The sequence below is a fragment of the Cavia porcellus genome, unplaced genomic scaffold, assembly GCF_034190915.1.
Source record: "Cavia porcellus strain 051 isolate PalLab524CR breed Dunkin Hartley unplaced genomic scaffold, mCavPor4.1 scaffold_2, whole genome shotgun sequence".
In the NCBI taxonomy this organism is placed as follows: Eukaryota; Metazoa; Chordata; class Mammalia; order Rodentia; family Caviidae; genus Cavia; species Cavia porcellus.
Genome location: NW_026947485.1, coordinates 110,751,276 through 110,765,754, shown reverse-complemented (window position 1 = coordinate 110,765,754; position 14,479 = coordinate 110,751,276). Strand labels below are relative to the sequence as shown.

The 14,479-nt window shown below is 43.0% G+C and overlaps 1 protein-coding gene and 1 non-coding gene across 4 annotated transcripts in view; one reads left to right on the top strand and one right to left on the bottom strand.

Annotated features, from left to right (window-relative positions):
- The window catches only part of Tll2 (tolloid like 2), a 133,918-nt gene that overhangs the window by 101,781 nt on the left and 17,658 nt on the right, over window positions 1-14,479 (bottom strand). The window lies entirely within an intron of this gene.
- On the top strand, window positions 4,199-4,286 carry LOC111754552 (small nucleolar RNA SNORD35). The gene has a single exon (XR_002789227.1). It is a non-coding gene; the product is annotated as a small nucleolar RNA SNORD35 (small nucleolar RNA).

Below are 14,479 nucleotides of genomic sequence, written 5' to 3'. Positions count from 1 at the left end.
AAGTCTCTTGCTCCTTTGGAATGCATTCATAAGCACTGGAAGATGTTTACTCCTTACCTGATGAAAAAGAACCATCAGATATTTTTGTGCACATGTGCACAGCTTACATATCCCCTAGAGCCAAGATGGAATGCAGAGAGTATTAATTATGATGCTATTTTATAATTACAATCATACTGTAAAAAAAGAGGGGAAATGGTCAGAATTACCTTATGCTCAAACTTTTACATTAAGAAGTAATTCTTATTTAGATTCAAAGTATAATTATAATTCATATGAGACTACTTAGGTTTATATATCTCTTTCTCTTATGACCTAAACAGATCAAGCTGGATCTTGGAAAATATTCAGATGACCCTGGTAAGTACTTTGAGGTCTTTAGAGAATTTACTCAGACCTATAATTTAGACTGGAAAGATGTAATGTTAATCTTAAATCAAACATTGATTTGTAATGAGAGAAAAGCAGTGTTACAAGCTGCTGTTGCATTTGGGGATGAATATCATACTGTTAATTTTAAACAGCCAGAAGATCGACAGTCAGAGTAACAACCAGCTCTCACTGGAACAAAAGCAGTCCCCACCCAAGAGGCCTCCTGGCCTAACAATCACACAGGAGACTGGAGCGGGAGAAATTTTCAAGTATGTATTCTTGAATGTCTAAGAAGGACAAGGACCGAGCCTTCTAATTATTTTTTTAATCTTTTTTTTTTTTTTATCGGTACTGGGGATCGAACTCACGACCACCTGCTTGCAAAGCAGGTGCTTATGCCGCTGAGCTAAATCCCCTCCCGCCTTCTAATTATTTTAAGTTGTCAGCTATTTATCAAGCTATTTATCTTAGATTGTTTACAAAAAGCACTGTTAAAACATGTTAATAGCTCCTAATTCAATAGGACATATTATACTGAAAGACCCTTTTATTACCCAGTCAGCCCCAGATATTAAGAAAAAGTTACAAAAGATAGCTTTTGATCTAGACAGATCACATGATACTTACATAAAAACTGCTCCTTAGTATTATTCTACAATCAAGACTAGGAGGAAGCCAAGGAGAGAAAGCAAAGAGACCAAAAAGTGGCTGCTTTTGTTGCAGTCTTTACAAAACAGACCCTAAGTCTGATTCTTTTGGCTCAAGAGGAGTTTGATGACTGCCAACCTCACCTGCTTCCTCCGGCATAAGCAAGGCCACCTTAAGAGAGATTTATTAAGAGGCCCAATCCATGCCCTGACTGCAGAGCTGCCTCTGGAAGTGAGACTGCACTCTGAGGTGGTGGCCCCAGAGCTTGGACTCATCTTCTTAGCTGGTCTAACAAGACTGAAGGGCCCCAGAGCACTCTGCCCTCTCCCTCTGCCATCTCCACCTGTCATCTTTCACAGAGGATCCCTGAGTAGTCATGACTCTAGAGGGAAAAGAAACCAGCATATTTCTAGACACTGGCACATGGCTCTTTGTCCTTCTCTTGAACCCTGGCCTTCCTTCCAGACATCATACCTCAATAAACAGAGTCACCAGATAAAAGGTAACTCACTTAAACTGTAACTGAGATGATTTTCTCCTCACCTATTCCTCTTAGTTATGTCTAAAGCTCAGCTCTCATCCTGGGGAGAATATTTTAATCCTGTCTAAATACTATATTATATATACCCAGGTTGCCAACTAGTCAAAATGACACTTAGACTAGTTTCAAAATACAATATATTGCTATGTAAATAACTTGAGTTTTTATCAGTCAAAAATGGGTTAATTGTTATAATCTATTTCTCATAAGTCATCAAAATTTTAGAGAAAAAACTAGAAGGACTTAAAATATCAGACTCCAATAGAGGGCTCTAAGAGCCAATGGGTTACAATTGCTATTCTTCTGGATACACCACACTCAACTCAAATTCTGGGAACCAGACTGTCTCTGAGTGTGAGCAACCATCACTGGAATACTCCTGTGAACCCACAGAAGACTTAAGATTCTTGCTCAAGAAAAATCAAAATCTTCAGATAAGTAACCTAAGATATTACTCTTGACCCTTTTACTAATCACTTTACCACTTTAAGGGAGAATGCAATTCCATTCGAAGGTGGGCATAAGAATATGCAGTCATTACAACAAATATCTTGCTGGATATGTGGCCTGTTCCCCTTGTCGAGTACATCAGGACTTCCTTGGTGGGTATCCCCACTCCAAGGAGATGATTAAAATACACTACAAGACTATATTGATGAGTTATGAAAGAGTTCAGTGGTTCATAGGTCAGCCCACCAATACAAAGTAGCACAGTGGTCTATAAACTACATTCTTTTTTTTGTCTTTTTCGTTTTTATCGGTACTAGGGATTGAACTCAGGACTGCCTGCTTGCAAAGCAAGCGCTTATGCCACTGAGCTAAATCCCCAGCCCCTAAACTACATTCTTAATTATAGAACATAATAGAATTTTTTCTAATACCACTGAAGCCTCTCTAAAGGCTCTAATATAACCCCTATTAAATAAAAATAAGGATTCTATCCTGAGAAGTAACAACCATAGATATCAAGATGGCTACTTCCAGATATGGGATGATTATCCATGGTTAACTCTCACTGTAGGACATCTTAGTAGAAAAGCCCCCTTTATGTCGGGAACTGAAAAATTGCTCCTATTCTCATTGTCCTAACTCTACTAAACACTTGAGATGAACATCTCTCAAACAATGAGCACAGAATAACTTTACAGGCTGAGGACTGGTTTGCTACAAACTAGTTTAATTGCCCTAGAATTAGATAGGAAGCTCCCAGTGACACTCACTGGTTCCGTGGTACCAATTTGTAGCCCTGGCTACCCCCTGAATGCATAGGTAGGAAGATGCACCCTGGGATTTATAAAAGGGTCAAAAGTACTGACAAACCTGCTAAATTGGCCTGCCTGCAGCATAGATGATCTAGAGGTGTTTCACTGGTATGATCACTTGGCCTCTATCTTTATTTCTTCCCTAGGGTTAAAGAATGTCATTCATCACTTTGAAGTCTTAACTAACTATATTCAGTGGGCCTTAAATGACACCACAGTAAGTGTCTGTCTCCTGAATAAAGAAGTAAAATTAATGAGGCAAGCCAACCTCCAAAATCAGATGGCATTAGACATTCTAGCAGCAGCCCAAGAGGGTACTTGTGCAATTCTAAAATCTGAATGTTGTGTGTATATTCCTGTTCCTTCTGCTAATATCTCAACAGCTGTTCAAAATATTAGAAGACAGATTAATGACACGTCAGATTTTGAAATTCTCTAGATCATCTCCTTAGCTACTTTATGGAAAACATCTATTGGCTCCTCCTGGTGGAAAACCTTGTTGGCTATATTCATAATTGTCCTGCTGATTTTATTACTTAGTCCATGCCTACTTAACTTTCTGTGGCCGTATCTCTTCCAGACTTTAAGTTGTGTGTTTGCCCAAGAACAGCTGGTGTCTATAGAAGGCATTTAGATAGACCCTCCATGTATCTCTGACTGCCGATCACAACCACAGTTCTTTTCAGCTGAACATAGTCAGACTGGTCCTTGACGCTTACCTCCTCATGGCAGTTAAGGGTACTTCTTCACAGGGAGGAGTTCTATAGATAGGTAAGTTACGTAGAAATATTTTAGGCAGTGACACACAGCTGAGCCCTTAAGAGGTCAATGAAGAAGACAACTGTGGCTGGGGCATATTCACTGAAGGCCAGACTTCAAGAAAAAGAAGAATTACTCACCCATGTACTTCCCCTAGGAATGAACAGCGTGTCATGGTTTATGTCAGTGGTTCTCAAGCCTCATGCATTTGCATTGTGCATTTGTGACTGGTTCATGGTCTAGTGCTTGGATTGATGGTGTCAGTGCTACACCCACCAAGGGATGGAGTCCGCATACGAGATAATGGCAGGAAGAAGGTGTATCTCTCTTGTGGGTGTCCGTCTTGCTGTTATAGTTGCCATGAACTATGCATGCCACCCTGCCTTGGAGCCAACTGAGTCTGGACTGAAACCTCCACAAACTGTAAGAAATAAACCTTTCCTTTCCCAACTTTGGGCATCAGGTATTTTGTCTCAGCGACGAGTAAAAAGTAACTTAGACAAGTAGTGACTGATATTCTTTTTTTTAATCAAACATTTTTCCTTTTTTATTGTTATTTCCTTTGCTCCAGCACAAATTAGGAAGTATTCAGTTATTTTTCAATAATTTTATGACAGGCAGATGATGTTTATTCTCACAAGGGTCTTTAGAAGTCCACCCCAGGCATGGCTCAGAAAGCTGGCTGGCAACACTGATGCCAGAAACAGGGTTTGGAGACCCATGCTCAGCTGATTCTGATTTCCAGTATGCCCTGGCTCCCCAGAACCCCTTTTCCAACAAGGCCTGAGTGACCTTGATCTGCTGTCCCCCCCCCCCTCCCCGGAGTGGTGACCAAGATGAAAATGCAGGGGACCATTGTCATCCACTGATGCTGTTCACTACAGCCACAAATACAATCCACTTTGAGAAATGCCACAAGAATATGTCCATGCACCTGTCCCCCTGCTTCAGGGACGTTCAGATCAGTGACATTGTGGGTGAGTGCAGGCCACTGAGCAAGACAATACACTTCCACACACTTAAGGTCACCAGGGATGCCTACACCAAGAAGCAGTTCCAGAAGTTCTGATGTCACCTGGCTGTACCCCAAAGGGAATAAAGCTATTCTGGCTCTCACAGAAATCATCATAATAATAATTTTATGACATTAATTTCCTATTGTTTTATTTTATAACAGGTTAAATAAGACTAATTCTTAATGTGACTGATATTCTAAGTAGGTGTCAATCACCTTGGGCTGGAGACCAAATCTCCTTAGCCCACCCCTTCCAGGAAAGTCCTTGTCTGCCCATAAGTGCTTTCTATGTGACTTGTTTCCACATTTAATTCCCATTTAATCAATATTACCCTAGCAACCATATTTGTTATACATTTATTGGTTGGCTGTAGTTTTGTCCCACCTCATACTCATCCTATGATTTGCCATTGCATCAATATTACCTAAGTGATTATATTTAAACTCCTATTGATTGACTGTAGTTCTGTCTCACCTTAAGCCAGCCTCTGAGAGGCTCATGGCTTTGCTCAGTAAAACACCCTTGAGAAGTGAAGTTAGTGGGCAACCCACTTTCCAGGGCCCCTTTAGTCCCTCTCAAACAGAAACATTTTTCTCTCAAATTCTTTCTACTCTTAAATAAAGATCCATCAATAATAGTGCACTGCATTGTTGTATACAGAAATTTCTGCACTTTTCTCAAAGGTTATGTATCTGAGCTCTTCCATATGCTACCCACTAGCTACATGTGACGACTGGGCACTTGAAAGGTGATTGTGGTTGGGAAGAACTAAAGTTTAAATTTTACTTTGTTTTAATTAATTGAGATTGCCACCTCTGGGAATGACTATATTATAAATATAGGGCAAAATATAAATAACACAACATAAACTATTGTGTCTAATATAACATAAAATTTTAAATTCTGTTTAAAACAGCAAAAAAATCACAGATCTAGGAAAATTTTTAACTACAAAAGTGTGGTACTATATTAAGAAATATAAAGTCTTACTGAAGCTATAAAAAGTAATTGACATAAAAAGAGACACAATGTTCTTAAAGAAGAGTATGGTAAAAACATTAACTTTTTCCAAATTAATGTTTAGGTTTTAATATACTTCAATTAAAACCACAGTAACTTTTTAATTAATCTGACAAAATTATATTAAAATGCATCTATATAATTAGGTAGGTGGAGAAAAAGCACCAGAGGAGGACCAGCTTCACTGGACGTCAAAATGTGTATGGCAGTAGCAACTCTGCTCTGCAGAACAGTCTAGAATCAGTCTCTAAATTATACAAGAAAAGTCTATGAAAATGAGGCCTCACAAACTTGTGTAAGAGACTAATCTATTAATTCCACTGAAACAAATGGGTTATCTACTTAAGGAAAAATCAGATTGGCTTTGAACCTCATTCATACCACACACTATAATTAATTGTAAATAAATAAAATTTTAATCCACAGATGGCTCAATAATATTTAGAAGTAAATCAGCTAAGTCTACATATAGTCAGTCTTCTACATCCATGACCTCCATATCCATGGATTCAAGCAATCATCAAAAAAAATAAAAAACTGTGTCTATACTGATTGTGCACAGACTTTTTTGCTTCTCATTATTCTCTATACCATAACAACTATTTGCATAATAATTTAAAGTATATAAGAAGATGTACATAAGGTTATGTGCAAATACTATGCCATTGTATATAAGGGATTTGAGCATCCACAGATTTCAGAACCAATCTCCCACAGGTATTAAAGACAGCTGTACATTCAACACAGATATTAAATTCTCCCAGCAGGCAAAACATGGCCATGATAGCCTTCTAAGAGAAGACCCTCAAAATATTCCCATTACCTCTCATTGCCAATCCCTGCTACTCAAAAGGTAATCCACAGACCAGCTGCATTGACAGCATCTTGGCACTTGATAAAAATACCAAATCTCAGAGCCCACTCTAGGTCTGTTGAATAGGCTCCAATGCATCAAGAGCCCACAGGTAAACCACACACACCAAACTGGGAAGCACTGAAGCAAGGGACAAGAGGCTGTATATCCAACAACCATGATCCAGGAGCCACCAGCTCCCAATCATCTCTCTTCTGTATGTCGTGACTGTAGTGAAGAGGTCGTGCAGGGTAACTGTTTGCAGAGATGTAGAACTTGGATGGAGAGGCCAAATGCACATCAATAAATATATCTCTACTCCAGAATGACTGACCTCACTTGAGCTGCAAGCCAAGTAATGGTCTTCAGGTAGGAGTGTTTGGTTATGAAGCTCTGGCTCATAAAGCATCATTTCAGGAATAGACAATAAAATGCAATAGGAATAGTGCTTTTCAAAAATCAAAACCATGGGGCCGGGGGTTTAGCTCAGTGGCGTAAGTGCCTGCCTGGCAAGTGCAAGGTTATGAGTTCAATCTCTGATAAAAAAAAAAAAAAAAAAAAGAACTGTTAACAAAAATCAAAACCATAACTCTATAAAGTAGTCAAATGCAATTTTAAACTTATATAATAAGTGTGGAACTATAAAAAGAGGCTCATTTTAAAGAAATATTTTCCCAGGATGCTGATAATGAGTGATATGCTTATATAGAACAATTGGCTGGTGGAGGGGCAGTCTTGGTTTGTAAGGTTTGCTGATTTCCCTCGTGTAAATATTCTCGTTTTGGCTTTCAGAGTCACCGAACTTGCAGTTGGGAAGAGATGGGCACAGCTGGATTTTACAAGCAGCTCCAGCACTACTGAAGTGATGCAATGTCTATAAACGCTTCACTGTTTCTGAGTTCTGTCACCGCCCCATATGTGTGCCTGGCCCTCACAGCTTGCAAAGGTGACCATAACGCAGCTCAGTTCCAGGATGTGCACAGTACAGCATCTTGCCTATCTTTCTCCATTGACAGCCGAAGAATACAGCACTCAGTAGGCCCCGGGGCTAGGCCAGCCACCTTTTGTCCATTGCCTTGATTCATCCAGTTTCATGAGGAAGCTATTCATGTCTCCACTTTACAGATGAGAAAGCAAAGTTTCCCCCTTGAGAGAGGGAGGATTTGACCAAGATCATGCAGGCAGGAAGAAGTTTGCAGGTGCCAGCCAAGGTCCCCTGATTCCCAAACCAGAACCCACACACCCCAAGCCAGCGCTTCCCAGTTTCATATACTAAGTAGTCCCCATGGATCTATTTTCTTTCCTGCAGGAAGTGGTGCCTGTGGTAGTCAGGGGTTGTATACAGAGAACAACTAGGACTAGGACATGGAGTTTATAATATTTTTGTAATGGTCACCAAAAGTTAACACAGGAAAATGCAGGAAATCTATCTGCAACACCAAATACATAGTTTATTTAGTCAAGAGCCTAAACCCACATGAGTCCAGATAAAAACCCAGAGCTCAGGACAATGCCTCCCACAAGTCCAACTGGAGGTCGAGCCCACAAGAAGGACTCACACCAGTCTCTTTTACAAATCCGTGCCAGGAAGACCCAAGGGTCAGCGGTGGAAGCCAGAAAGTCTATGCCAGCAGGATGAAGGAGCTGTGCTAGTGGGATGAGTGTTCTACATTGGAGCCAAGAAGTCACACTCACAACGAAGACCAGGGCTATCCTGAAGGCACCACAGCTGTCCTCAGCGACATGGAGGCCCCAAGCTCCTCTGACGACAAGCACAGTCAGGTATGTGCCAGGAAGCAGCGTGACGAGTTTATCCTGGAGACCAAGCAGCACATGTCTTCCCCTCCGGAGCCAGGAAGCAATGCTCGATGTGAGGACCAAAGCTTCTCCAGGAGAACCAACAGCTCAGACAGCAACTCGTAGGAGAACCCACAACGCCTCCTTAACGCCTCAATCCTTCATCACCCCCTTCTTCTCCACCTATTTATCTTGGCAACCCTCTTCAGGTGGAACATCTTCTCTCAATGCATGCTGATGTAATCCAGCTGGTGTTAAGTTGACCACCAGTTCTCAAACCATAACAGTGCCTTTACAATCCTAATAAATACGGTACTCCAAGAGAAAGGCTAGGCAACCAATGTAGCTGCTCCTGGAATCCTTTTTCACTGCGACTTTTTCACTGAGGGGCACATTTGGAGACTGCTGCACTACTCAGCAATCCACCAGAAGCTACAGGCTCCTAAGACTTTAGGTCATCCGGCCAAACTCACCATCTGAGGCCTGCGTGGCCTGTGCTCACACACATCCACAGACAGGGACTCCATATCCTTCTGTCCAGCCCCTGTTCCTTCCAACTCAGAGTTGGGTCTTCTTTTAGAAGCACTAGAGAGACAGGGACCCTCTGTCTTGCACACTGGTCAGCCTGGCCGGGGCATCAGCAGTCCAATTTCAGCAAACACAAGCATGTTTCTCGCAGCATCCTCTTGATTCTAACTCTCAGTGGTTGTGCAACTTTGCTCCCTGTGTAAGAAATCTCCCAGTGAAAGTCTGAGAGGAAGAGTGGCTAATTTCAGAGTCAGAGAAGGACTCACCAAGTGGGGACATTCCAGGAGGAGGACAGCAAATGCATTGGCAGAAACTTGGCAGAAGGCTCATAGCAGGAAAGGGCATGCTGGTCAAAGGGACAGCATGTGAAAAGGCCCTGAGGTGACAAACAGCAATTCTCTGTCAGATCAAGCATGGAAAGGACTCAGTGTGGGGCCAGCTGGCATAGGGACCCAGTCACATGGATTACTAAAAATGGAGACAGCCAGGCAGGGCATGAAGCTGTGGTACTGAGAGGCTAGGTTCTCAGGCACAGGGACAGAATTTCAGGGCACTTAAAGCACCCAACTTGCATGGTCACAAGAAACTCCTTACCTTGGCACAGCGAGTGTCCCCCGCATACCTAGTCTCCCCTCCTTCTTCCCCGACTCCAGCTTCCAGCACAGCACTTGGCACCAACCTTTAGAACACTTTTGTAACTGAACAGGTAGATAAACATTGCCTCCAGAAGTCCAGAAAGCCAGGGCCGCACTCATCGACAGGACTGATGGGGCAAAGTGAGGTTTAGTGAAGTGAATGACTAGCCCACGTGAGCGCCTAATGGTAGGAAGGGTACAGCGCTTGAAAAGCAGGCTTCTGGCTGCAAACACCAAACCCAACTCACCACCCTGTGCAAGCCTGGTTTGCAGCACTGAGATTCAAGTGTGGCCAGCAAGAAATGCTCTTTCCAGATGAGCTGGCAGAGACCGAAAAGCCATGCAGGTGCACAGAGTGGGCAGAGTGTGGGACAGCTGGCCCAGAGGGTCCTTCACACCTTCCCTACTGGAGATTCCAAGAGTCATGGGGTATGGGATTTTGGCAGTGTTGAAGAAAATCAAGCCCCTGACCCGGGGCCTGCAGAAGGGAAGGGTCTGCGAGCCACAGAGCAGCCCAGCCAGTCGGAGGGCCACTTTGTCAACTTGGCTGCCACCTCTATCTCCAGTCACACCTTCCTCAGGACTGTGCTCCTGGAAGGCAGCAGGCCCACAGCAGCCACTGACCTTCCAAGTACATCCTGCCTACATGCTGTGCCCCAGGGCTTCCTCCAAACCCGTGGAGACCTAGCCGCCCCCACGCAGTGACCTCACTGCACCTCAACCAACTGACCAAGTCCTGGTTTTCATTTCTACACTTACAACCTAGGGCTGCCCTAAGAGGTGAGGTACTTTTCAATCAGTTTTTTATCTAAGGTCCTAATCATAAATATCCCACATGCTCCTCAAATGCATGATGGTCTGTCCTGAGGAAAAGGAGAGGTCTACATTTCCATGGTCTACACTGGAACCTAGTAGGACCTAGGGCAAGTGATTTTGGTGGCATTTTCTCTTCACCAGTGCAATGGGGTAGTCAGTCTAGCTCAGTGTTTCTGGAGATGTAGTCCGCAAGCCACTCACCCTAGAAGTGTCTGGCAAGTGCTGTGATTACAGTCCTCAGACATGGACTCCGCATCTTACCTGCATGCCCCTTCACTGCTCCAGTGACTGACACACATGGATGTTTAGGGACCAGTGAAGTCTATTGCCTGTCTGTTCCCCCAAACTGAACATTTGATTTCACTCAGATTGCTTTTAGAGAAACACTGGGCATCTGTCTGGGGCCTGCTGGCCGGTCATCCCAGTAACAAGTCACTCAGAAGGAAGGGAGGAACTCGCTAATGTTCCATCAGGGCCACCTAGAGATAAACCGTTATTATTGGAGGAACTAAATGTGGAGCCCCGAAACCATTGGAATTCCTCTCAGGAAACAAATAGAGGTGGGTGGAGGGGCCGGAGGCAGGGAAATCCTACCCAGAGACGCATTTAGTGCACTTCAAATTTCCAGCGGAGGGAATTAACAGGTTTAAAGCAGTTTTCTGTGAATCTTTGTCAAGGGAGTGTATGTACAAACAAACAGGGAGGGTTTTTTTAGTAAGAAGTTAATCGGCTTAAAGTGTGCAACTAGATAAGCAAAGCTTACATTAAAGTGACCCACAGAGAAAGGACCCCATGGAAGGAAAGTTCTAGGAAATACAATATGGCCTCTATGTTCTTTTGTAGTTCCAAGCTATAAATATTCATGGGACGGTGTTAATGGGGTCCACAGCTCTATGCAACCACAATAGGTTTTTTGTTTATTCTCAGGACCATAAACTTTGAATCCATGACCCTAAATTTCAGGACTCTGTATTGAGGCCCTTTGCGGAGAAGGCGGGGGAGAGGTTCGGGCTCATGGAAAACAGAGGAGAGGAAGCAGCAGTGTGAATCGTGCCTCCTGGATTTTGGGGTTGAGATTAAAGGATGGGATCTGTTTAGTGTGGGAAGCCTCCTGTCACCAGGGACCCCAGCTGCTCCTGGGGAAATGGCCTTCTTGAGGGACGGATGGTTTAGTTATTCAAGCATATGGCACAGAGGAGTGGGAAGCTGTAAATATTTTAATTAGATCAAATATTTTAAATGGATTGAAAGTTTTATACTGCAGACCTTAAAAAACTAGTTTGAATTAAGGACTTAATAAGATGGTGAGAATTTAAAAGTCATCTATGCAATGTCCTTGTTTTCCATGAGAGGAAATTTAGTCTAGGAAGGTCAAACAACTTGCTCACACTATCTCATGCAGAAGGCCAGTCTGCCAACTCTTAGCCGTTCTCTTTCCCACACCAGAGATGGCAAATACGAGATGAAAATATGCCTCCTCTTGTCTTCTCTTACTCAGGACAAATATCCCTAACTGGCTATGGCCTTTCTGACAATTGAACCTGATCACAGCCTCTGAATCCATCTCAACACAGAGCCACTGAAGATCAGCACAAATTGACAGAAATGACATATAAGTTGAGACCCACTGATCAGCCACACCCTACACCATACTGACAATGTCCATAGTCCTGTTTGTTCCTCTTTGTTCTGGCTAAGAGTTGTCTAGTCAACTCCTGAAACAAGGGGCTTGGCTAAGCAGGCACATGAGAAACACTGCAGGACCTCATGTTACAGGTCCATCAGGACCTGGAAGAGTGCGCAACAGAGAGGCCTTATAGGAAGCCAATTCTGCCTGAAGAGAACAAGCAGCTTTGCTTCCTCCCTGGGCTGGCATCTTTAGCCAAGAGGGTTAGAGTTCTGGCTTACATTTTCATCTACAGATCACAGTGTAGTTGCACTGATACACCTGAGAGCCACCATGCCATAGCTTCACTTGGTTCAGCAAATACCTGCTCAGCAAATTTTTTTTAAAATTACACATCAGATTGGTATGGCTATGGCCACATTTGCAAGGCTGCTTAAGTTTTAAAGATTCAAACAGGTTTCACTGCACAAGCCAATCTCTCTCAATCTGTGGTGTTTCTCTGAGCACTCTGAGGTGAATTTTTGGACCCATAGGAAAGAGAGCCATGATCAATCAGCAATGTGTACAATGGCATGGAGTGCCCACACATATGCTCTTTACAAATTGTAAAAATACCAAAAATGCTTCAGTCCACATAAATGAATAGCTGTGGCCAGGCCTGAACTATAATGACAGATATTTTTTGCAAACTTATTCTCCACCCTTTCTGTTCTGCTCTGCTCTCCACCCAGGAAACCTGCTCCTGTGGATGGCATCTTCTAGTTTCCTCTGCCTGCTCTGAATTCAGGTTGCATTCAACCAGGAAGAGACCCTGGCGAATCACAGGACAGAAGAGAGGCTAGTCCAGACATTTGTCCTCTGCTGTGGTGCTGCAGGACTGGCAACAGGTGTCTCTTTCTGGCACTTTTCCTCTATTACGGTTTAGATCCAAAAAGTCCCCTAAAAGCTTCATGTATAGAGAAAGTGATTAGACCATGAAGACACAGTATTCATTAGTGGATTCATTCAGCGATGAGCTCAGTTAGGAACTGGGGCTTGGTTGGAGATAAATCACAGGAGATATGACCTGGAAGGCTGCATTCTTGTCCCAGGCTCCTCCCTTCAGTCTCTGTTTCCTGGATGCCACAGTTTGAGCAGCTTTCGTCTGCCATGCCTTTACAACACGCTATTTCTGCTTTGGAACCAGCAAACCAACGATTGAATCCTCTGAAAACTGAGCCAAAATAAACCCCTCCACTTTTTTTTTTTTTTTTTTTTTTTTTGGTCTTTTTTCTTTTTATCAGTACCGGGGATCAAGCTCACGACTGCCTGCTTACAAGGCAGGTGCTCATGCCGCTGAGCTAAATCCCCAGCCCCAACCCCTCCACTTTTAAGGTGTGGGTGTTGGGTATTTTATCCCTAATGGGAAAGAGACTAAAACATTGGCCTGGCTGGTTCCAGCTCCTGTAACACTGTTCCCCTGTCCCTTTACCACAGGGATACCTGGCGGTAATGTCTCTTTGAGACACATGGGGTAAAATCTGTTCCTACTGGGCCCTTACCTTACATAGCTGTTCTAAGAAAACCCTTCTGTGACCTCCATAGCTAAGTAGAAAAATGAGAATTGGGAATTTGACCTAAAATGATGGTTTTCACTGTTTAACCCAAGCAGAATATGACATTCTGCTGTGCTCCCAGAGTGCAAGCTGATATGAGCTCTACTCAATAACAGAGACAACATAGTTGAGGTCCTAAATGTCAAAAGCTTCTTGGATTCTAATTTTACATCTTACGTTTCTGATTCTAGGACTAGGCACATCTCATAAACCCTAATATCTTCACTGTGGAATGATATTTTGTGGAGCCATAAATTCTAAGTGCAATTATGCATGGCTCCTTCTGGAGGTAAGTGCCACCGGAGACACTAAGTAGAGCTGAAAATGGAAAGATAGAGCATCACATGTAGGGAGTAAGGTGGGCTGGGGTCTACCTGCTTCCAGGCCCACAGTGTCCATATGACCTTGGGCAACCTCCAGTGCTCACATGGGAACATGAAATACTCATAACAAATAATCCCAGTGGTTCTTTCCAGCTATCATCCCACTTCCAGCTAACATTTCCAGTGCTTTCCATTTTACTAGCTTTGACTTAAAGATTTGATGTTGTATACCTGGTAAACTTTCAGTAATAGGAGCGACCTATTGTCATCTTGAATTTTCTGCCTAAAGATCCAGCAAGTTTGGCCAATTGTGGAAGCGCTTGTTTATCACCCACCACTACCTTTTATCCATTCTTCCAGAAAAAAACAGAAATTGCATCTCTAATTTTTAGTTCCAGGCCCTCCAGAAGAAAAGTCTTCGACTTCCACATATCTACCTGTGTTCATGACTAAGTTATGACCAATGAGATGAAGCAAGAGAGACAAACAGCAGCTCCCAGGAAACCTTTTCACTTTCTTCCTTTTTTTTTTCCCTGTGCCTCCCAAGTCCAGACCACGCCTGTGACAGCTGGAGCTCTGCACTTTATCTTGGATCATGAAGATAAGGTCCTTAAGCTGGTGACAGTGGAGTACCAAGCTGAAAGGAGCTTGGATTCTAGAGGACTTGCTGGGGAAGATCATGGCCTG